We start from the raw sequence: 24,616 nt of genomic DNA on the forward strand, positions 1-24,616 counted from the left end.
TTGGCTCATGCCATGTGGCAGGATCTGAGGCTGTACACCAGGCCGTACTTCTACTCAATCTTGTTACTATTTCACCCAAGTCACTTTTCATCATTAGAGTCCAGGCAATGAGTACCTGCAAGTATGTTCAGTCATGGAGTGCATCATGACTCAGTTTGATAAAAGATGCACCTCACACCTTCCCCCATTACCAAAAGAGAGCAGTTCAATCTCCTTACTGTTTTACTGGATCAGCACCAGCCAGGAATTGAAACTGGGAACTCCCAGCCTATATAGTTCAACATTACATATGAGGATATTGCTGTGCAATAGGAGCAGCAGAGTTTTGTTATCTTTCTGCGTAGAAAAGTAATGTTGAATAGTATGTAGTTCCATGAGTACTGAAGCATTGTGCTCGCATAAAATTCAACATGTCTTTTACCAATCTACAGTCTGCTTTCAGTCGAAAAATGTTCATTCCTCTCCTGAAGGTGCTTGTTTGGGTATAACTCCATAGATGTCAATCAGCTACAGTGCCTTACACTAATGGAAATTCTTTATGTGTGAATTCGGTCAGTGAGCATTGACAGTTTACCTGACAAAAGGCATCACAACTCGGTGAAATCCTGTTCTCATCTGACCTTAACAAGTATACATTTTCCAATGGAGACCGTCTGATTTTCTCTCTCCCTTCCCTCACGCAAGGAAATTCCGGTCAGGTTTCGTAGTCCCACTGGTACACTTCCTGACATCAATTAACTCAGCAATCTACTTCTCGGTCTGTGAGACTCAGCTTGTTTCTCAACTGGGACATTGTTGGAGCTGAAATGCTTTTCATATGTATTTATATGTCTATGGCAGCTTCTTCTATCTCCATGGCATCAAGCAGCATGGCAGAGATATGCAAACTATTTACACAAATTCATAGAATCACAGAATTCCTATAGTACGGAAGGAGGCCATTTGACCCATCGAGCCTGCACCAACACAAATCCCACCCAAGCCCTAATACTGTAACCCCACATATTTACCCTCCTGACACTAAGGGACAATTTAGCAAGGCCAATCAACCTAACCAGCACATCTTTGAAGTGTGGGAGGAAACCGGAACATCTGGAGGAAAACCACTTAGACACGGGGAGAAACTCCACACAGTCACTCAAGATCTGAATTGAACCTGGGTCCCTGGTGCTGTGAGGCGGCAGTGCTAACCACTATGCCACCGTGCCACCTGTTACTTCCTCATGGCATCGTCAGAGTTCAAAGAAGCAACCAAGATTCATTGACTTGTATAAATACGCACGTCTGCCAGGAAATCTGATGGAAATACAATTTTTCTGCACTGCAAACTGAATAATGTTTACTGTTGTTCTGGAAAAGCTGCAGTAAATTTCCACAATAGCTTAATGAGTTTATTAAGTGAGCTGTACAGATTGTAAGGCCCTAAATCCAGTCTGCGCATCCCTATCTGATCTAGCTGAGTTGGTGGTGTGAGTATTACAATTGGTCCCAGTGTTTATGGATGATGGGAGAAATCAGTTTGCGGACAAATTGCTATCCAGTGGATATTGGTTAAGGTCAGGGTGCTTCCACTCAATTGAATGGCACGTGAACCCTGTCACTCACAGAAATAATGCACACATAGGTGAGTTACTGAAGGCAAATAGATGACTGAGATAATTTTAAATCAGTAAAAACAGGAAAAAACAGGACTGAAAGGGTTTTTTATATTACAGCACCCTGCCAAAGCAGCTCAGGCTTTGGCAATTACACATTGTGGTGTGGGAAACATTGCCACAGTCTTCTTAAAGCTCAGACCTGCCCTGAAGAAGTAACCTTCAGTGGTTGCACTTGAGGCATTTCTATGAAAGAGGTCATAGAATTTCAGTGTTGTGCCTCCAGAAACCTCAAATATACTGCAACCATTAAAAATATCAGCAAACTGAAGTTGTGAATGGATATCTCTTAATATTAAACTCAAGTTGCTTGAAGAAATCAAAAGGTGGAGACAACAAACGTTGGGTCTAGAAAGTGCAAATACGACAATCAAACCTTTCATCCATTCTTGGGAAAAACATTTCTATACTTCCTAAATCCAGCAAATAGAGGAATGTTTCATATAAAACAATGTGTTGCTTATGTTCATTGGAAACATATGGCACAGTGGTTAGCACTGTTGCCTCACAGTGCCAGAGACCCGGGTTCAATTCTGGCCTCGGGTCACTGTCTATGTAGAGCTTGCACGTTCTCCCCGTGTCTGTGCGTGTTTCCTCTGGATGCTCCGGTTTCCTCCCACACTCCAAAGATGTGCAGATTAGGTTGATTAGCCATGCAAAATTGCTCCTTAGTGTCAGGGGGACCAGCAGTGTAGATACGTAGGGTAATGGCGATGGGGCCTGGATGAGATTGTCATTGTTGCAGGCTTGATGGGCCGAATGGCGGCCTCCTGCGCTGTAGGGATTCTATGATTCTATTCTATGATATGGTGAAATCCAATTCAGCACAGAGCAGTTCCCTATCAGCCCTATTTAATATTGTATTGTGGCATTGTACTCCTCATTATTAGTGTTGGAGGAACATTAGGGATATCAGCATATTACTGGTGTTAAGTGTTATTATGGCATTTAAGTTTTATAAAGCTTGCTTCGTGAGTATAAACAATTTTAGGACTCCCTGAAATTCCAAAATATTTGAAAAATTCTGACTTCTCTTCAGTTCATCAGTAGGAAGCAGCACCACTCCAATTCTACAGACTTCAGTGGATAGATAGAGACAGTCATCCCTCCATCATCTTAGCCAACTCCAACACTAAAACTGACTTTCTGGTACAGGTGGGAACCTCACTCCAGGTGTGTCAGAAATATTTAAGTTCTTCTAACCATGAAAAATGCAATTGGATCAATATTGGCAAATCATGGGGATCCAAAGTTTCTGCTTGGATTTCACCAAAGAGATAAATCAATAGATTTCCTGACAAGATAGCATTGGATGGATGTATATTAAACATTTAAGATAACCTCCTATAGTAATCAAACATTTAAATTCCTTTTCAAGGTTAAGACCTGTATGCTCCATTAAGGAAAGAAGAATGGAAAATCATGAATAGTTCTTGAGGCAAAACCCGATTTGTTCTAAAATAACAGTATCAGGAATACAAGGCAAATATTACTGTAACTTTAATATTGGTCCTTTTTATCCTTGTGACGGTGTATCCTAAGAAAGGTAACAGAGCATTAAGGTTGTCCTGAATAAGGGCATTTGAGGAAAAACATTTTCACCCAGAAGGTTGTGGGAATCTGGAACTTACTGCCTGAATGGGTGGTGGAGGCCTTCACAACATTTAAGAAGCTGTAAGATGAGCATTTGAAAGGCCATAGCCTACAAGACTACAAACCAAGTCCTGGAAAATGGGCTTGGAATAGATAGGTGCTTGATGGCCAGTGCAGACACGATGGGCCAAAGGGCCTCTTTCTGTGCAAAACTGTATTATACATATATCTCTAATACTGAGGTTTGTTGATTCCCACTTTATTAGTTTTGAAACAATAGGGTTTTGTTTTTATTCTCTCATGAGGTGTGAGCATAGCTGGCCAGGCCATCATTTGTTGCCCATTTGTAATTGCCCTTCAGAAGGTGATGGTGAGCTGCCTCGTTGAACCATTGCAGTCCATCTGGTATAGGTACACCCAAAGTGCTGTTCGGAAGGGAGTTCTAGAATTTTGATCCAGTGACAGTGAAGAAATAATAATATAGGCTGGAATTTTACCGTCCAGCCCACCACACCAATCAGAGGGGCGTACCATGGAAAGGTCCGTTGACCTTGGGTGGGATTTTACAGTTTCGGAACGAAGGCCCATTGTTCCAAGTCAGGATGGTGTTTGGCTTGGAGAGAAACTTCCAATTAGTGGTGTTTCCATGCATCTGCTGTCCTTGCCATTCTAGGTGGTGGATATTAAGGGTTTGGAAGGTGCTATTGAAGGAGCCTTGGTGCATTGCTGCAGTGCATCTTGTTGATGGTACACATTGCTGCCACTGTGCATTAGTGATGGAGGAAAGTGATAGATGAGGTGCCAGTCAAGTGGGCTGCTTTGTCCTGGATGATGTCAAGCTTTTGAGTGTTACCTGAGCTGTGCTCATCCAGGCACTGGAGAGTATTCCATTCTACTCCTAACACGAGCCTTGTAGATGCTGGACAAGTTTTGAGGAGTCAGAAGGTGAATTACCACTGTCAGCCACTGAACTGCTCTTGTATTTTGGTAATTCTATGGCTAGTCTAGTCAAGTATAGTAAGAAGGGACTGTGAAAGAGTGAAGAGATCTGGTTTAAGGCTTAACACAGTTTAAGGTCAGTATCAGTATAATTCCAGTAACAATGCAGCATATGTAGTGCAATAGATGTGGAATTTCTCTTAGTCCTTAGTACTATGAATAAACTGGTACTCTGCCTTGAATATATGGCAACATCTGTTGCAAAAACAAGATGGAGCCATGTCATTACACTTGGCAGTATTGGTCAGGCTATTAAACAGTTTCATAAACAGCTCTCAGCATCTGTTGTGTTGGGTACTAATGGAGGTTTATACAGGAACAGACTCTATTTGCTGTGGGGAATACTCATCCCTGCCTCTCACTCACTAATACAAGGAGTTAGCTGCAAGAGACTGTGCCGACTTGCCGCCCCATCCGCTTGTGTATGTGTGGTAGCACACAAACTCTGTGAATTGTAGAAATGTTCTGAATGACACTTACAACTCTGCAATTGTTCAATGAGAGCAGAAAGGTATGAGCTTTAATTGCCAGCTTGTTCTGAGTTAGCATATCTCAGATAGCATGAGGCAGGCATGTAACAATAACCTCAAGCTCTGGATTAGGAAGGAACAGCATTATCACCCTAATCACTTTCTAATTACTCTTACTTAACACAGTACAGACTTATGGATATTAAATGAGTGCAAGATTAAGCAAGAGTGTGAGGTGCCTTCCCCCGTAATGAAAGAGCTTGCGCTATCAAGTCTTATTCTTGAAGAGACGTATTTGGGGAAAGTATTGGAGGGTGCCCAGGAATTATTCTTCAGGACAGTAGGAACGTAAAGAAAATTTAAACTTGATAAGAATGATTATGAGCAAAAGTGACACAGAATACAGACAATGTAAGTGTATCGAGCTATTTTGTTCTTCAGATTGACATGCATCAAAATATACCACTTTTTAAAACCCAGAATGAATAATTACCATGCTTAAAGAGTGATACCTGGAGCATTGTAAATGACACATGGCTAAGATTGGAAATTCTCTGTGAGAAGAATTTCAGGTTTCTATCAATCATGATGCAAGGAGGATAATGGTGTTGGAAATCAAGAAACAAATAAAGCTCAATCAAAACCATTGCACCAAGTTCCGTTCTGGAATCTTCTGCCATATGGCTTAGTGCTCAAAATCTTAGGAGCATCCTGAGATGGTTCACATAAAATAGATGGTCGCTGGCTAGCAATGCTCCTCTTGACCTTTGTATATCATTACCCCTTGTGTGTGTTTATTGGATATTACGATGTCTTAAAAGAAAACCTTTCACTGTTTAGAGGCAATCATAGTGACCTAGCAACATATTGCAGCTCATAATAACATGAGTTTCCAGTTTCATAATTCTGTTGTTGATGACATGACTGGTATGTCTGTCTTTATGCCATACCTTTAATATAAGACTTTGTTTGCTGAACCTGCTTTGAGCACCTCAGTATCCTCTCACTCACTGTAACAACTTGCATTCATACAGCACTTTCAACTGAGAAAAATATCTCAATATCCTTCACAGAGATGTGAGGGAAGTGGACACTAAGCCAAAGAAGAAGTGATTAGAAGGGCAGATCAAAAGTTTGGCCAAAGAGGGGGCTTTAAGAAAGGTCTTAAAGGAGAAAAGAAATGTGGAGAAAGCAAAGGATTTGATGTGGAGGGGATTCCAGACAGCAAGACCTTTCAGGGTGGGACTTAAGGATGAAAAAAGGCAAATATTTGTGAATTGGAAAGTAAAAGAACGATTGAAGGACTGAAGAAGATTAGAGAAAAAGGGAGTGGCAAGGCTGTGAAGAGATCTAAACACTAATGAGTGTTTGAACTTTGAGCCCTTCTGGAAACAAGTGGTACCATAGATCAGCAAAGGTGAGTGTGATGGGCAGTTGGACTTGTTATGGATGAGTTTTTGTGCAGCAGAACTTTGGATGAGTTGGTGTTTATGGAGGGTGCAAGATGGGAGAGCAGTTTGTGTTTGAAACTGATGACAAATGTAAAAATTATGGTCTCAGTAACAGTTGGGCTGAGGCACTGGTGGATGCCGACAGATTTTGTAACGGAGAAAATATCAGGTCTAAAGTTTAACTTGGAGTCGAATAGGACCGAGGTTGCAAACAGTCCACTCTAGCCATGAAAGGGGGCTGTTTGTGAAGGTACGGAGTTTGTGATGAGGGCCAATGACAATGAAAGTAAGATGGAAAGATTGTGCCTTGTGCAACCTCAGGATGTCTCGAGGCCTATTTGAAATGTCAGCACCGTTGTAACTTAAGCAGCAATTTGCACAAAGCAAGTTGCCACAGACAGCAATGTGACAAAAGCAAGATAATCTGCATTAGTATGCTGTTTGATGATGGATCAATTTTTGGGATAACTCCCCTGTTCCTCTTCAAAATCATGGCAATGAATCTTTTATCTGAGAGAGCAGATGGGCTTCAGTATAATATTTCATCCAAAATATCGCATCTTAAACAGGCTTCCACTTGCTCAGTTTTGCACTCGAATGTCAGTCTAGATTTTTGTGCTGAAGGAATGGGGCATGAATCCATAACTTTCTGACTCAGTGTTACCAAACGAGCTACAATATGTTGGTGCCATCATCTTAAAGTGGATATTTTTAAATCTGAAACCCTTAAAAGGAGATTATGGTTATTTTACCTTTAGAAAATTATTGTTTTTTTTTAGTTCAAACTGAAAAACTGGCAACAGTCGGAGCAGCGCTCTGAAAGCTTGTGTGGCTTTTGCTACCAAATAAACCTGTTGGACTTTAACCTGGTGTTGTTAAACTTCTTACTGTGTTTACCCCAGTCCAACGCCGGCATCTCCACAACAGTCTTGGATACAGAATAAATGCTCGGGAATTCGTGACATTGTAAAACTTGAAAATCTGGGACAATAGAAAATTGAGGATGTACAGACATAGATTCTTGTGTTTTTCTGTTTGATCACCACAGTCTAAATTATTTACAAACATTAATCAATCCTTTATCTCTATTTAATTTAAAACAGGAGGGAGGGAGGAACCAAGAAACTACAGCTCCCTCAGTTTAACATCAGTTGTGTGGAGGTCACTGGAGTCCAGAGTGACTGAACATTCAGAGAAGTATGAGAGAGAGCAAAGAGAGTTCGCATGGATTGTGAAGGGTGGGTCATGTTTGACGAATCGAGTTGAAGCTTTATTGAGGAGGCCGCAAATAGGTGGACAGGGGAGTGTCTCTGGATGTTGTCTAACTGGATTACAAGAGGAATTAGATCAGAGTTTGCAGAGATTGTCAGCAAAAATGAGAGTACATGGAATTGGAGGTAACCTTGTGATAAAGTTGTGGGTTGGTAATTGGTTGAAAGATAGGAGTCAAGAGATTACTCTGATTGATGAGATGTGTCTAGTGATGTTCCCCAGGGATTTATACCTGTCCTCATCTTTTCATCATATGTATCAATTACTTTGATGTTAAAGAATATAGAGCCTGAATTTTTGCAGCAGGAGCTGCTGTTTGGCATCAAAGAGAAAGTCCATGCCACCCACACACACTTCTGGTGAAACAAAATCCACCACAAAACAACCACTCCAAACTAATTTTATCAAACAAATCATCCAATATTCAACACAAAGGTCAACTAGTCACCCTCGTACATTAAAAAGTTAAAGTTAAAATTTATTTATTAGTCACAAGTAAGGCTTACATTAACACTGCAATGAAGTTACTGTGAAATTCCCCTAGTCGCCACAGGCTGGCATCTGTTCGGGTCAGTGCACCTAACCAGCACATCTTTCAAACTGTGGGAGGAAACCGGAGCACCCGGAGGATACCCACGCAGACACGGGGAGAATGTATAAACTCCATACAGTCAGTGACCCAAGCCGGGAATCGAACCTGGATCCCTGGCACCGTGAGGCAGCAGTGCTAACCACTGTGCCACCATGCCGCCATGTTGGCTTATAGTCTGTGTGCTTTTGGCTATCCAATTGTTTCTACCCAATGGCTGCAGCTTGGACAGTTGACTCTCCTCCAGGGAATACTGCCATGAGGACAACCTCACATAACTTTGACTCTGTAAGTCCCTGCTTTGGACAGCGCCATCTTGAAATGGTGATAGCAGTCTGGTTTTGTTTGCTGACAGGCAACAACAAAGGCACTGGTGGAGTGGTTGTGTTGGGGGGAGGAATGTTGTCATCCACAGAGGGTGCTGCGGGCTTCAATGTCAGCTTTTTAACTTTACCCTTCAAGTAACCAGACCAAGTCACAGAGTTCCCTTAAACAGCTGTTTTAATCAAACTATAAAGCTCGGATCCTGGAAAGTCACTGGTCACAGTCTGTAACTGGCCAGAGTGCAGAATTCAGAAATACACAAGCAATTACAGTTTCAAATTCAATTACAAGTAATTAGCATATACCAATCACATTTTAAGAATTACCTCTATCCACTTGTTGATTAAGTTATTAAGGTTACACCATTCAGATAGTAAAACCTTACACTTGCTAAATTTTAATATCCAATTGGCGTGAATACTTAATCCATTATTGTTACAAGTTTTCACTATCCTAGCTTGTGCCTGTGTCTGTGGATATCACCCTCTTTTTTTCCAGTTCCAGATGTCTGATTTAATGAATTTTCTCAGACTAATGGCCTTGGTGCTTATCTGTGAAGACTTTGATAAGACCTTTTTTTTCAAAGCAGTTTATGTGATTTTTAAACTTGTGTGATTATTCACCCTTTAGAGGGGACAGCAGATTCAAGCTCCCTGGAGCCACTGCCATTCCACCAGGGTCAGCAAGCAGATTGATGTGAGACACTGCAAGTTCTTTGAGCACTGGTATCCATAGTCACATGGCAGCAAGATGAGTTTGCATGACTTTAGTCTGGGTTTTCAATGAAAGTAAGAAAGAAAGATATGCAACAATATGATGCAGCATTCAAATGTTGGGTCTGTTGGTGAGAAAGGTGAGACATCAGCCGTCAGACACTGCATCATGGTCGGGTCCACAAGTGTTCTCATGGAGTTGGCCACCTCTTCTGTGGTGGAAAAGGAGATCCAAGTCCTGCACAAAGCCCTGTGCAAGATTGGTGTATTTACAGTGACAGCAGGCTATTTGATAGGTCTCCTAACACACCGAGCATTGCTGTGTGCACATCCATCAGCTTTCTTCTATACACTGACCCATCCATGTCTTAATTTAAGCCCTTTGCCTCAGAAGTCATATAACACTTCACCTGAGGGGGAGATAATGATGCAGAAGTATTGTCACTGGACTAGTAATCCAGAGACCCAGACTAATGCTCTGAGGACAGCAGATTCAAATGCCATCCTGGCAGCTGGTGGAATTTTAATTCCGTTACTAAATCAGGAATATAAAGCAGTCTCCATTATGGTCACCTTGAAACTCACATTGATTGTTGTGAAAGCCTATCTAGTATAGAGAAGAAAATTTGCCATCTTTATCCTGGTCTGGCATACATTTTGACGTGGAGATGCCGGCGTTGGACTGGGGTAAACACAGTAAGAAGTCTAACAACACCAGGTTAAAGTCCAACAGGTTTATTTGGTAGCAAAAGCCACTAGCTTTCAGAACAGGCTGTTCCTTCGTCAGGTGGGTGGGAGTTCTGATTACAAACAGGGCACAAAGACACAAACTCAACTTACATGAATAATGATTGGAATGTGAGTCTTTACAGCTAATCAAGTCTTACAGGTACAGACAATGTGAGTGGAGGGAGCATTAAGCACAGGTTAAAGAGATGTGTATTGTCTCCAGACAGGACAGCTAGTGAGATTTTGCACATCCAGGCAAGTTGTGGGGGTTACAGATAGTGTGACATGAACCCAATATCCCAGTTGAGGCCGTCCTCATGTGTGTGGAACCTGGCTATCAGTCTCTGCTCAGTGACTCTGCGCTGTCGTGTGTCATGAAGGCCGCCTTGGAGAACACTTACCCGAATATCAGAGACTGAATGCCCATGACCGCTGAAGTGCTCCCCAACAGGAAGAGAACAGTCTTGCCTGGTGATTGTCGAGTGGTGTTCATTCATCCGTTGTCATAGCGTCTGCATGGTTTCCCCAATGTACCATGCCTCGGGACATCCTTTCCTGCAGCGTAGCAGGTAGACAACGTTGGCCGAGTTGCAAGAGTATGTACCGTGTACCTGGTGGATGGTGTTCTCATGTGAGATGATGGCATCCATGTCGATGATCCGGCACGTCCTGCAGAGGTTGCTGTGGCAGGGTTGTGTGGTGTCGTGGTCACTGTTCTCCTGAAGGCTGGGTAGTTTGCTGCGGACAATGGTCTGTTTGAGGTTGCGTGGTTGTTTGAAGGCAAGAAGTGGGGGTGTGGGGATGGCCTTGGCGAGATGTTCATCTTCATCAATGACATGTTGAAGACTTTGGAGGAGATGTCGTAGCTTCTCTGCTCCGGGGAAGTACTGGACGACGAAGGGTACTCTGTCAAAATGTAATACATTTTGACGTGGAGATGCCGGCGTTGGACTGGGGTAAACACAGTAAGAAGTTTAACAACACCAGGTTAAAGTCCAACAGGTTTATTTGGTAGCAAAAGCCACACAAGCTTTCGAGGCTCTGAGCCCCTTCTTCAGGTGAGTGGCCCACTCACCTGAAGAAGGGGCTCAGAGCCTCGAAAGCTTGTGTGGCTTTTGCTACCAAATAAACCTGTTGGACTTTAACCTGGTGTTGTTAAACTTCTTAATACATTTTGACTCCAGACCTCAGCAATATGGTTGACTCTTAACGACCCTCTGAAATGGTTTAGCATGCCACTCAATTCAAAGGCAATTAGGGATGGCAACAAATGCAAATCTTTCCAGCAACATCCACATTTTACGAAATAATAAAGAAACCCACTGATAAGTTGACAGCTGTTCTACTGTTCAGGTCAATGCACCTAACCAACATGTCTTTCAGATTGTGGGAGGAAACCGGAGCACCCGGAGGAAACCCACGCAGACACGGGAAAAATGTGCAAAGTCCACACAAACAGTGACCCAAGCCAGGAATCGAACTTGGGTCCTTGGCGCTGTGAAGCAGCAATGCTCCTGCCCTGAAAATGCGATGTGGGAAGACGGATTAGGTATGATCGTCAACTCCGACGAAGGGTCATCCAGACTTGATACATTGGCTCTATTCTCTCTCCACAGATGCTGTCAGACCTGCTGAGATTTTCCAGCATTTTCTGTTTTTGTTAGATTCCAGCATCTGCAGTATTTTGCTTTTATCTTAAGTATAATCATACTGTCTTCTTGAATGCTTCAGTCCTGCTGCTGACCTCAGTGATGGCCGCTCCAATGATGGTGAACGCTATCTTCTAGGGGTGAGGATATACAGCTATCCCAGTCCCCTGCAGGTTAGCTCTTGCTGCCTCTCGTTATGAGCTACCTGGTTCTGCAAGAAGGTGCAATGTATTTGGGTGATTTGGTTGAATAATTGGCAGTGCGTGAGGTATGAGTCGTGGTTGATGGAGATTGATGACAGGTGAGTGAAAGTGGTAAGTGCGAGATGCGCAGTGTGTGAATCTAGTGGCTTATTGTGACAAAATGACATTGGAAACTCATGACCTTGCCTATTCATGTGATATCATTGAACTTCTTGAGCATCTGTGTTCAAGTCCTTGGCATTGCAATGTTGACACTGACCACGACATCTATGCTGGCACAGATTTCACAGTACCCACGCAGAGGGCCTGTTTGTCCTCTGTGGAAAGAGAACCTCCATCCTACTGTCTGCCTCCTGCACCAAGGCTCTAGTTCTGTGTCATAGAAACTTCATGCCCTCTCTTTGTCCTGTTGTGCCATTATGCAAATGTTTCTCCTGCTTGGACAGTCTTTTCAGCCACTTCCAGCATCTGTTGCAAGTAGAGTGCTCTTCCTGTTTTCAGAGGTGTACAAAGTAGTGCAGGCAAGCTTTAAATGGTGCATAAACCTGAGCCCCTGAACAAGCTTGCAGATAATCAACAGTTCATTTAGTGCTGGCTGCACATTACAATCAAGGTAACAAACAGGGTGGCATGGTGGCATAGTGGTTAGCACTGCTGCCTCACAGTGCCAAGGACCCAGGTTCGAATCCCGTCTTGGGGCACTGTCTGTGCAGTGTTTGCACATTCTCCCCGTGTCGGTGTGGATTTTCTCTGGGTGCTCCGGTTTCCTCACACAGTTTGAAAAACATGCTGGTTAGGTGCATTTACCCTGAACAGACACCAGAATGTGAACAAAGAACAATATAGCACGGGAACAGGCCCTTCGGCCCTCCAAGCCCGCGTCGCTCCCTGGTCCAAACTAGACCATTCTGTTGTATCCCTCCATTCTCACTCCGTTCATGTGGCTATCTAGATAAGTCTTAAATGTTCCCAGTGTGTCCGCCTCCACCACCTTGCCCGGCAGCACATTCCAGGTCCCCACCACCCTCTGTGTAAAATACGTCCTTCTGATATCCGTGTTAAACCTCCCCTCCCCCTCACCTTGAACCCATGACCCCTCGTGAATGTAACCACCGACCTGGGAAAAAGCTTCCCACCGTTCACCCTATCTATGCCTTTCATAATTTTATACACCTCTACTAGGTCACTCCTCATCCTTCGTTTTTCCAGTGAGAACAACCCCAGTTGACCCAATCTCTCCTCATAACTAAGCCCCTCCATACCAGGCAACATCCTGGTAAACCTCCTCTGTACTCTCTCCAAAGTCTCCACGTCCTTCTGGTAGTGTGGCGACCAGAACTGGACGCAGTATTCCAAATGCGGCTGAACCAACGTTCTATACAACTGCAACATCAGACCCCAACTTTTATACTCTATGCCCCGTCCTATAAAGGCAAGCATGCCATATGCCTTATTCACTACCTTCTCCACCTGTGACGGCACCTTCAAGGATCTGTGGACTTGCACACCCAGGTCCCTCTGCGTATCTACACCCTTTATGGTTCTGTCATTTATCGTATAGCTCCCGCCTATGTTAGTTCTACCAAAATGCATCACTTCGCATTTATCTGGATTGAACTCCATCTGCCATTTCTTTGCCCAAATTTCCAGCCTAGCTATATCCTTCTGTAGCCTCTGACAATGTTCCTCACTATCTGCAAGTCCAGCCATTTTCGTATCGTCCGCAAACTTACTGATCACCCCAGTTACACCTTCTTCCAGATCATTTATATAAATCACAAACAGCAGAGGTCCCAATACAGAGCCCTGCGGAACACCACTAGTCACAGGCATCCAGCCGGAAAAAGACCCTTCCACTACCACCCTCTGTCTTCTGTGACCAAGATGTGGAGATGCAGGCGTTGGACTGGGGTAAACACAGTAAGAAGTCTCACAACACCAGGTTAAAGTCCAACAGGTTTATTTGGTAGCAAATACCATAAGCTTTCGGAGCACTGCTCCTTCGTCAGATGAAGTGGAAATGTGCTCTCAAACAGTGCACAGACACAGAAATCAAGTTACAATTCTCCTCATCCTCCGTATTGTAACTTGATTTCTGTGTCTGTGCACTGTTTGAGAGCACATTTCCACCTCATCTGACGAAGGAGCAGTGCTCCGAAAGCTTATAGTATTTGCTACCAAATAAACCTGTTGGACTTTAACATGGTGTTGTGAGACTTCTTACTTCTGTGACCAAGCCAGTTCTCCACCCATATAGTCACCTCCCCCTTTATCCCATGAGATCCAACCTTTTGCACCAACCTACCATGAGGCACTTTGTCAAACGCTTTACTAAAGTCCATATAGACGACATCCACGGCCCTTCCCTCATCAACCATTCTAGTCACTTCTTCAAAAAACTCCACCAGGTTAGTGAGGCATGACCTCCCTCGCACAAAACCATGCTGACTATCGTTAATGAGTTTATTCCTTTCTAAATGCGCATACATCCTATCTCTAAGAATCCTCTCCAACAACTTCCCTACCACGGACGTCAAGCCCACCGGCCTATAATTTCCCGGGTCATCCTTCCTACCCTTCTTAAATAACGGGACCACATTGGCTATCCTCCAATCCTCTGGGACCTCACCTGTGTCCAGTGACGAGACAAAGATTTGCGTCAGAGGCCCAGCGATTTCATCTCTCGTCTCCCTGAGCAGCCTTGGATAGATTCCATCAGGCCCCGGGGATTTGTCAGCCTTTGTATTCCCTAAAAAACCTAACACTTCCTCCCTTGTAATGGAGATTTTCTCTGACGGGTCAACACTCCCCTTCGAGACACTCCCAGTCAACACATCCCTCTCCTTTGTGAATACCGACGCAAAGTATTCATTTAGGATCTCCCTTACTTCTTTGGGCTCTAAGCATAATTCCCCACTTTTGTCTCTGAGAGGTCCGATTTTTTCCCTGACAACCCTTTTGTTCCTAACGTATGAATAAAATGCCTTGGGATTCTCCTTAATCCTGTCTGCCAAGGACATTTCGTGACCCCTTTTTGCCCTTCTAATTCCTCGTTTGAGTTCTTTCCTACTTTCTTTGTATTCCTCCAGAGCTCCCTCCGTTTTTAGCTGCCTGGACCTAACGTACACCTCTCTTTTCTTTTTGACCAATCCCTCAATTTCCCTGGTTATCCACGGTTCTCGAATCCTACCCTTCCTATCCTTTTTTACGGGCACATGCCTATCCTGCAGCCCGATACAACTGTTCCTTAAAAGACTCCCACATGCCAGATGTGGATTTACCCTCAAACAGCCTCCCCCAATCAACAGCTGCCAATTTCTGCCTAATCCCACTAAAGTTAGCCTTCCCCCAATACAACACCTTACCCTAGGGACACCACTCATCCTTTTCCATCACTATCCTAAAGCTAACAGAATTGTGGTCACTATTTGCCACATGTTCCCCTACCGAAACTTTGAAGACCTGACCGGGCTCATTCCCCAGTACTAGGTCCAGTATAGCCCCTTCTCTAGTCGGGCTATCTACATATTGTTCCAAAGAACCTTCCTGTACGCATTTTACAAATTCCTCCCCATTCAGACTCCCAGCCCTACGCGATTTCCAGTCTGTACCAGGGAAATTGAAGTCCCCCACTACAACAACCCTATTTTTCCTGCACCTATCCATTATCTCCTGACATATCCGTTCTTCCACTTCCCTTGGGCTGTTGGGGGGCCTGTAGTATACCCCCAACATAGTGACTGTGTCCTTCCTGTTTCTGAGCCCCACCCACAGTGACTCGTTACACGACCCCTCTGAATTGTCCTCCCTCTGCACCGCTGTAATATGCTCTCTAACTAATACTGCTACTCCCCCACCTCTTTTGGCCCCTCCTCTGTCTCGCCTAAAACACTTGTACCCCGGAGTATTCAGTTGCCAGTCCTGTCCCTCTTTCAACCAAGTTTCTGTCACCGCAACCACATCCAAATTCCTCGTAAGCATTAAGGCCCTAAGTTCGTCTGTCTTGCTACGCTCTTTGTATTGAAGTAGATGCACTCCAGACCTCCAGGCCCAGTGAGGTCATCCTCCCCCAGAGTGCTAGGGGACTAGGGGAATTTCACAGTAACTTCATTGCAATAATGTAAGCCTTACTTGTGACTAATAAATAAACTTTAACTTTTAACTTTAAACACGTAGCATGAAGCTTGCATGGTGTTTACCTACACCTGTCTTCAGGGATTATCCAATTTTGCTGGAAGTCCTGTTCAGTAAGATTAATAAGAAATACATGTCCTACATTGCCTGTGTTAACATATCTGCTCAGAAACATGGAAACTACAACCAACACTTAGTTTTCTTAAATAATAAATTGGAATGGCTTAGCTGAGGAGAAGAAATTGATTATTAAAAGGGCTTTAATTTATATCAAAGGAGGAGCACCCAATATAATACAAAAACAATGGTCAGCAGTTCCCAATTTAACCTGCTCTTAACATATGCCAATAAACGTTTCAGTAGTCTCTGAGTACTGCAATTGGCTGTGGAGGACCAACAAAAGAAGTCAAGGACTGTCTATAAGACAGTACACATAGATTTTAAGATCAATGCGAAAGCAAGGAAGCCTCCCAGTGACCTCAAAGAATAACTCACTGAGAGATCTCATGATCTCTGTGACTTTAACTGTCCCATTGTGCAACTGATTGTAGTATTCCTTAATGGGAATTTCCAGCATGGAGCTGCAGTGATAGCATTAAGCAGCCAATTACATTAAGTAATTCCCACAGACAGACAATCAGGAAAAGGAAAACAATGAAATCAAATCACTTTTTAAAAAAAAAATTACATGGAGCAAAATAAAAATGGGACAGACACATGGGGTAGAAGGTAGAAGCGGAAATATCATGAAAAACATTTTCTTGAAAATTATTTTAAAAATTTACTTTAAAATCTCTAGTAATTAATCATAGTGGAAACATGTAGCAATCAACACTTGTGAAATATAAAATTATCTTTTCAGGACCACACTTGTTGTTTCTTTTCTTGATTGCATATCCATAAAATTATTTAATGTGGCTGGCTGCTTGGGAACAGCTTGGTGCTATTACTGCAACTCCATGCCCAAAATTTCTATTAAAAAAAGCTACATTAAATTGCAGATTGAGACAAAGTTCTCGTCATAGAAATGTATTTATTTTTATTCATTTGTGGGACATGGTGTGGCTGGCTGGTCGACGTTTATTCCACAAGAATATTTGCACTTATTGCTGCAAAGATAGGTCTGATTGACCAAGTATCACTTTTTATGGAACTTCAAAGAGCAATCTGAGAGTGAAAAGGAAAGGTCTTTGCTGCATGAACTGATTCATCAGCTCTGGGTTGGGCAATGAATGACAGACCAAAACTTTGGGATTTCTGGACTGACCTTACCTGCATTAAATCCCGAAGTTGCGGTCAGTTTGGGAGATAGAGTGACAGCGAACACTGAAATGTTATCGTCAAAGACCACCTGCAAAATCCAACCAATTGTCTTTGCTGAGGTGTCATGGATCTGCAAATCACGAGATCTACTTTCTTAGCATCTGTTCTCACAGAATCTCACCTTGAAAGTTTGATGAGAAAAATCTACAAGAAAAACCTTTCTACCAAACAGCTTAGTATCTCCTTGTGGATTGATAGTATCTTCTATTGATATCGAGTATTGTGCTTTAACTACTTTGCCTTCCCAATGGCTCCATGTTCTGCCTATAAATAAAGCTATTAGTTTTGGCCTGCGCACATTGATCTGACAGCACATTTTTTTCTGCCTTTCAAGAGATTAAGAAGAACGTGGCTGTTAGCCATTATGATATCCAGCAATCAATACCACAATTAGGGAGTAGTTCTTAATAATATGGCACACTCAGACACACATAGATCATGGGCGAATTGGTTGATTTTGACCACATTTCTTACTTTCATTGTGCATTGTAAATTAAATACTGAATCCAATAACCAGTTGCACTGAAGTTACTGTTAACGTTTCCGTCCTGTTCTGTAGAAAATCACCTGTGATTGAAGCCAATAGCCTACATCCTTTATTGTAGCACTGGTTTTAAGTAGGGAAGCACAAGGTAGATTTAATGAATTTGTACTCTGAGCACTTGGCCCCACAGGATTTTCCATTTATTAACTTTTAATTGACAGAAAATCCTGAGAGGCCCACTGACCTGCATACCTGAGTTCTCAATCTACGCTTCTGGTGCATAAAGCTCTCAGCTGCAAATGCAAGTTCATAAAATCTACTGTTTTGTGCAAATGAAAACCTTGAAAAATGGTGCAAGTTCCAGTTAAAGATCAACTACCAGCCAACAAGATCAGCAAAGCTAATGTGTGAGTTCACCACCATCAATCAGTTTACCCTGCCAGTCACTTTGTATTACACTTTAAAGCACATTCCCTATATCTGGAATAACAATTTTTTTAATTCATGAGACATGGGCGTCACTGGCTAGCCAGCATTTATTGCCCATCCTTAGTTGTCAGTGCAACGGAGTGGCTTGCTCAGTCGCTTTAGAGGACAGTTGAGAGTCAACCAGATCGCTGTGGCTTTGGAGTCACATGTCGGCCAGACCAGATATGGACAGCAGATTTGCTTCCCTAAAGGACATTGGTGAACCAGATGGGTTTTTCCGACAATCAACAATGATTTCATAGTCATCAGCAGATTCTTAATTCCAGATTTTTTAAAATTTTATTCAAATTCGACCACCTGCCATGGTTGGATTCAAACCCGGGTCCCCAGAACAGCAGCTGAGTTTCTGGATTAATAGCCTAGTGATAATACCACTCGGCCATCACCTCCCCAACTAATGTGTAGTGAGCAACAAGGACAGGAGCATGAAATACCTGCAATAAACTATAATGAATCTATCTAGTGTGGCTTCAAAGATTGCAGAAATACCCATATTTTACAGTTCAGAAACTTTTAAGAATTGCTCCATTTTGAACCAGTTTTCTCTGTGGCATTCAGATCAACAGATTACCAGTGAAGTCTACAGCAATTGACTTCCTTTAATGATGAAACATCTGTTTTATTCATATCCATGATGTGGAGATGCCGGCGTTGGACTGGGGTGAACACAGTAAGAGTTTTAACAACACCAGGTTAAAGTCCAACAGGTTTATTTGGTAGCAAATACCATAAGCTTTCAGAGCGCTGCTCCTTCGTCAGATGGAGTGGAAATTTCCACTCCATCTGACGAAGGAGCAGCGCTCCGAAAGCTTATGGTATTTGCTACCAAATAAACCTGTTGGACTTTAACCTGGTGTTGTTAAAACTCTTAGTGTATCCATATCCACACAGACCAATCTGTCATCAACCTGTGGTGGATAGAATGGTAACATATTCTTAGTTTATATTAATGCTGAGATCCATGTGTGATTCAATCTTATACCCAGCGGTTATTAATTATGAGAAATAGAACCCTTCAATCCATTGTAATCCATTGCACGCAAGTCTGGTAAATTCATCATTCATCAATTCACCACTCAAGCAAATAATTAATAATTTCCCATTTGTTCCTGACTCCACATTTGTCCTGAAATAGGCTTACTGCAATATACGCAAGTCTAATTATACTTAAATAGATATCATCTGTTGATTCCCCTAATCCTATTTTAGCTGGAAGGAAGCATAAGTATATGTATTGTATATATATTTACATTTCTTTCCAGTTAAAATTGGTTGAGGGAAATGAGCAGTTGACATTTCTTTTGCCTCCTTCAGTAATATTCAGTCACTGTGAACTAATCAAACACAAATTTCTGTCCTTAAGTTAACAGAACATGGTCAGAAAACTATGCCAGCATGTGCAGCCTTAGGCTTGGTCTGCTTTTTCTTTCTCCTCTGGATGTAGGATTTTACTCCATTTTGCCAGCTTTTCTTGTAATAAACCTGCCTTCTCTATGCCCATCAGCTCATGTTTTCACGCCTTCCCTCTGTCTCGTCAATGTCTTTAATTTATTTTATTAAGCTTTGTGTTGTTTCATGTTAATGATATTCAAGCAACCATGTCCTATTTTTAATTTAAACACATATGTTATGCCATTTCCTTCCATATTCTGGCTTCCCTTTATCTGTTCCATTTTTGCTGCTTATTTAATATCTTCTATATTAGAGCGACAGCTACTTAAACAGTTGTGTTCACTGTCCATTATGATGCCACTTAGTGGCAATATGATTAAAATGGTGCTTTAGTTTTACTTTGCCCCTTAGATTTCTGAGTGGTGGACATGCCATATGTTTGTTAGCATTTGGTAGTAGTTGCTGTAGGTTAATCCAAACATCTTAAAGAGCTCAGATCAAACTCAATCTGAGACATGGGACCCGATTTTCCCATTGTGTTGCGTCGGTTTTCAGGCGTAAAAACTTGTTAAAGTCGGGCGTGAGGCGACTCTGCGCCGGTTTCCCTTTACTAAGGCCCAAAAATGGCCGCAATCCGGACCATGCCCGAAACAGGAATCCCAACCATTTAAATGCATTTGTATGCATTTAACTTGACTTAATGGGCTGTACGCCCAACTTTACTGGCACTTCCCCCTTCACCCATCCAGAATTGGCGCGAAACAGACCATACAAGTCCAATTCGGGCGCTCCATTTAGTGAGGAGGTAGATGTCTAGTGTCCAACGACTCTCCGCTTGAGATCGGTGGGTCGGGGAGGGGGAGGTGCAGGGAGGGGGGGTTGGGAAGGTGGGTCAGCTGCCACTCTGCTTGAGATTGGTAGAGGGAAAGGGGAGTCCACTGCCACTCTACCTGAGATCAGTGGGGGGGGAAGGGGGAGGAGGGACCCGCGATTGGTCTGGGTGATGGGGGGAAAAGGGGGTCAGTAATATTATGGGGGTGGGGCAATGTCTGTGGGGCTAGTGGGATGCATTATCTGGCCCAGGAGGGATGTGGCAGGGGAACAGCATTCTATCATTTTTTTTCTGGGCATGCGCAGTTGGAGGCACCAATCGGAGCTGCAGGGTTTCGAGCACATTAAACCCCGCCCAGAGGCTTCTGCAGGGCGATTTGGAATTGCTGATATTTTTGCAGGCAGAGTGCGTATGGAGGCGCCTGAGAATGGGTCTAAACGTCGGATCTGAAACACTCCCAGTTTCAAGTCCACCGAGCACTTAGAATCAAAATGATGAAATAGGGCCCATGGATTTGGTATTCAGGTTTCCTTCTCCCCACCTCCCCGTAACTCCGTTATTTCTAATAAACAGTAGTTTGCAGATGCCATGAAGGTGACCGAGTTCAAGTTGAGTTTCAAAAATTGAGAGAAATTGAAACTTTTACTCAACCTACAGTCATGTGGAGATTGTGGGGGCGATTCTCCCAGCCCGCTGCGCTGCTTTTGTAGTCATGATGGGGAGATGCTGGTGTTGGACTGGGATAAACACAGTAAGAAGTTTAACAACACCAAATAAACCTGTTGGACTTTAACCTGGTGTTGTTAAACTTCTTACTGCTTTTGTAGCACAGTGGCTGGGAGACTGTAGCGGAGGCCACTTCGCTGGCTTCCCGCTGGGTGCCACAGCCTCCGCATGTCTTCGACAGCCGGATTTCCAGTGTCATCAGCTTCGCGTTGGAAATCAGCGCGGAGCTGCATATATTATTTAAATTATAATTTTAATGCAATTTAAACATCATTAGCGGGCCCGGGACTGAAGCGTCTCCCCTGCTGCCAGGAGTGGTTCACTCCAGTGGGCTTTAGTATAGCTCCCCACTTGCGGGGAGCTGGCAGTCCAATCCTGCTGGAGTGAACCCAGAGGGTTGGGCGCTTTGGGGGGTTCCCCCTGGGTATTGCCACCATGGCAGTGCCAGCTTGGGACCCCTGGCACTGCTAAAGGTGCAAAGTGCCAATTCCCAGCTGTATGGTTTTACTTGGAACTGGTGTACTTGGGGCTGCCCTTCTTGCTTTGAACCTCAATTTATTTAATTTAGTTCAATTGTTTAAACTCAAGAATTGGATTCCAAACTGAGCATTAGTGAGCAGGTTATTGGTGAGTATGTGTTACTTGACAGCACCGTCAACAACTCTGCCCATCATTTGCTGATAGAGAGTAAGCTTATGGAACAGTATTTGGCTAGGTTGGATATAACTTGCTTTAGCGGACATTTCTTTAGTCTCCTGAGAAAGTAGAGGTGTGCTACGACTCTCATCAACTTTTACAGATGCACGATAGAAAACATCCTTTCCTGATGTATCACAACTTGTTATGGCTCCTGCTCTGACCAAGACCGCAAGAAACTGTAAAGGGTCGTGAACAAAACCCAGTCCAGCACGCAAACCAGCCTCCCATCCATTGACTCTGTCTACATTTCCCGCTGCCTCGGCAAAGCAGCCAGCATAATCAAGACCCCACACATCCTGGATATTCTCTCTTCCACTTTCTTCCATCGGGAAAAAGATACAAAAGTCTGACATCTTGTATCAACTGATTCAAGAACAGTTTACAATCGACATCGAATTAGATGTTCTTCCCTGTTGCCATCAGACTTTTGAATGGACCTACCTCGTATTAAGTTGATCTTTCTCTACGCCCTTAGCTATGACTGTAACACTACATTCTACACTCTCTCCTTTCCTTCTCCCCTATGTACTCTATGATGGTATGCCTTGTCTGTACAGTGTGCAAGAAACAATACTTTTCACTGTGTACCAATACATATGACAATAATAAATCAAATTTTTAAAAAATGGATAGGACATACTTGGGCAATTTTCCACATTATTGTGTAGAGACTACTTCTGTAGCTACACTGGAATTGCTTATCTAGGGGCACATTTAATGGGAGTCCATAGACTTTGCTGTGCCAAGTGCACTGTGCCTTCATACTTAACAAGTGAAAGCCCAATAATAAAAACAGAAAATGCTGGAAATATTCTACAGGACTAGCAGCATCTGTGGAGAGAGAAAAAGAATTGATGTTTCAGGTCAGGATTCCTGACCCTGAATACCTGACCCCATTAAATAAATACAATTTTAAACCTGCACTTATTTTTTCAGTTTAATATAAGTCATAGTTTTTCCATGTGGAAACTTTGCTGGCAAAATATTTTGGTGTGGACTAATTGCATGTGGATTGTGAACTTTATTTTCTAATTGTGTGAGCATGTTGCTCATATGTGAGTGATAAATAGGCTATATATATATGCTTTATAAAGCATCAAAAAAGTCTTTCAAATTTCATGGAAAAGGTAAAGTAATAGTGAAACCACTGTTCAAATAATTACTCCCAGCACCACTACTTCTTGCTGTGTTTATATAAACTTAGAATCCCTGCAGAAGAAGCATTAACGCCAGCTTTTAAGCATTTGGAAAAGGTTATTTTTCTGTGTATAATTAATATTTGTATGCTGGAATGTTGACTATCCCACTTTGTTTTGCACAGGATACTGCTGCAAAATATATTTGCGTTAGATATATTTTTATTGCAAACATTGGCCTGAACTTTCCGATGTCTAGAGCGGTGAAATCTGGACACAGGTCTGTGCTGTGTGCCGAGAACCGGTTTAAATCCTGGTGCATGCACATGCACTGTAATTGCCCGGGTAGTTTAAACTGATTTGTGCTATCTTGGACCCATCTTGGGTCCCATCTTGAACGGAAGTCTCTTACACTGATTTCGGTGCCAGAGACACAGAACTTACCTGGATACTTATCCCAGAAACGTTACATTGATTAATCTCTAGTATAACTCAGTGATTTGCCAGCATAACTGAACTGAGCACCACAACAAATCGTTCCTCTGACCCTAATCACTACTCCCGACCAGACCCATTGCCCCAGCAGCAGCCCCTGACCCAACCCAAATAACTCTGACCCACCTGATTAACCATATGCTCAACCCATCCTGACCAGACAACCCAAACCCAACGGAACTACCTAAACAACCGGATTATTCACTCAGTCACCCATCCATGCGTGCATGCACTCACCCACACATGCCTGCACTCATCTCACCCATGCACACGCTCACTCACCAGCGCACGCGCTCACTCACCAGCGCACGCGCTCACTCACCAGCGCACGCGCTCACTCACCAGTGCACGCACACGCCCACTCACTCACCAACACGCACTCACTCACTCACACATGTGCTCACTCACCCGCATATGTGCACAGGCTCACTCGCCCATGCACAGCTCAGTCACCCATGCATGCGTGTGCTCGCCCACACATCGGCTCACTCACCCACACATCAGCTCACTCACCCATGCATGCGTGTGCTCACCCACACATCGGCTCACTCACCCACACATCAGCTCACTCACCCATGCATGCAAACAGCTACCTGCACATGAGCTCACCCACACATGCGGCACTCACCCATGCACACACACACCTACACAGTCACCTGCACACATGCTCACCAACCTGCATATATTTCACCAACGCACACACCCCCATGCACCCACTCGCACATGCACCCACTTCCCATCTACCCACCCACACATTCCTTCACTCCCTATGCACCCACTAACCCACTCACTCAATGAAAGACTTGAGACCTTTAAAAATGTACCTGAATGTGGCATTCATGCCCCTCTCTTCCATTTGATACATTCACTGATCTTGCCATTGGAGAGTTTGCGCTGGCCCATTTCTGCTGCAGCTGAGATCAGAAGACCCAGATGAAAATGCACAATATGGTTAGGGAACATAAAATTTTGCAAGCAACAGCAATGTACTCAGCATTGCTGCTGACCAGAAGATCTGGATCAATCTTTGGAGTGTGGGAGGAAACCAGAGCACCCAGAATCCCTACAGTGCAGAAGGAGGACATTCAGCCCATCGAGTCTGCACCAACCACAATCCCATCCAGGCCCTATCCCCATAACCCCACGCATTTACCCTAGCTAGTCCCCCTAACACTAAGGGGCAATTTAGCACAGTCAATCCACCTAACCCACACATTTTTGGACTGTGGGAGGAAACCGGAGCACCCGGAGGAAACCCA

At 43.4% G+C, this 24,616-nt stretch overlaps 1 protein-coding gene across 5 annotated transcripts in view; it reads left to right on the forward strand.

Annotated features, from left to right (window-relative positions):
- pxylp1 (2-phosphoxylose phosphatase 1) overlaps positions 1 to 24,616 on the forward strand; it is a 173,496-nt gene that overhangs the window by 96,475 nt on the left and 52,405 nt on the right. The gene's annotated exons all lie outside the window — the stretch shown is intronic.

This window comes from Mustelus asterias, chromosome 3, assembly GCF_964213995.1.
Source record: "Mustelus asterias chromosome 3, sMusAst1.hap1.1, whole genome shotgun sequence".
Taxonomy (NCBI): Eukaryota; Metazoa; Chordata; class Chondrichthyes; order Carcharhiniformes; family Triakidae; genus Mustelus; species Mustelus asterias.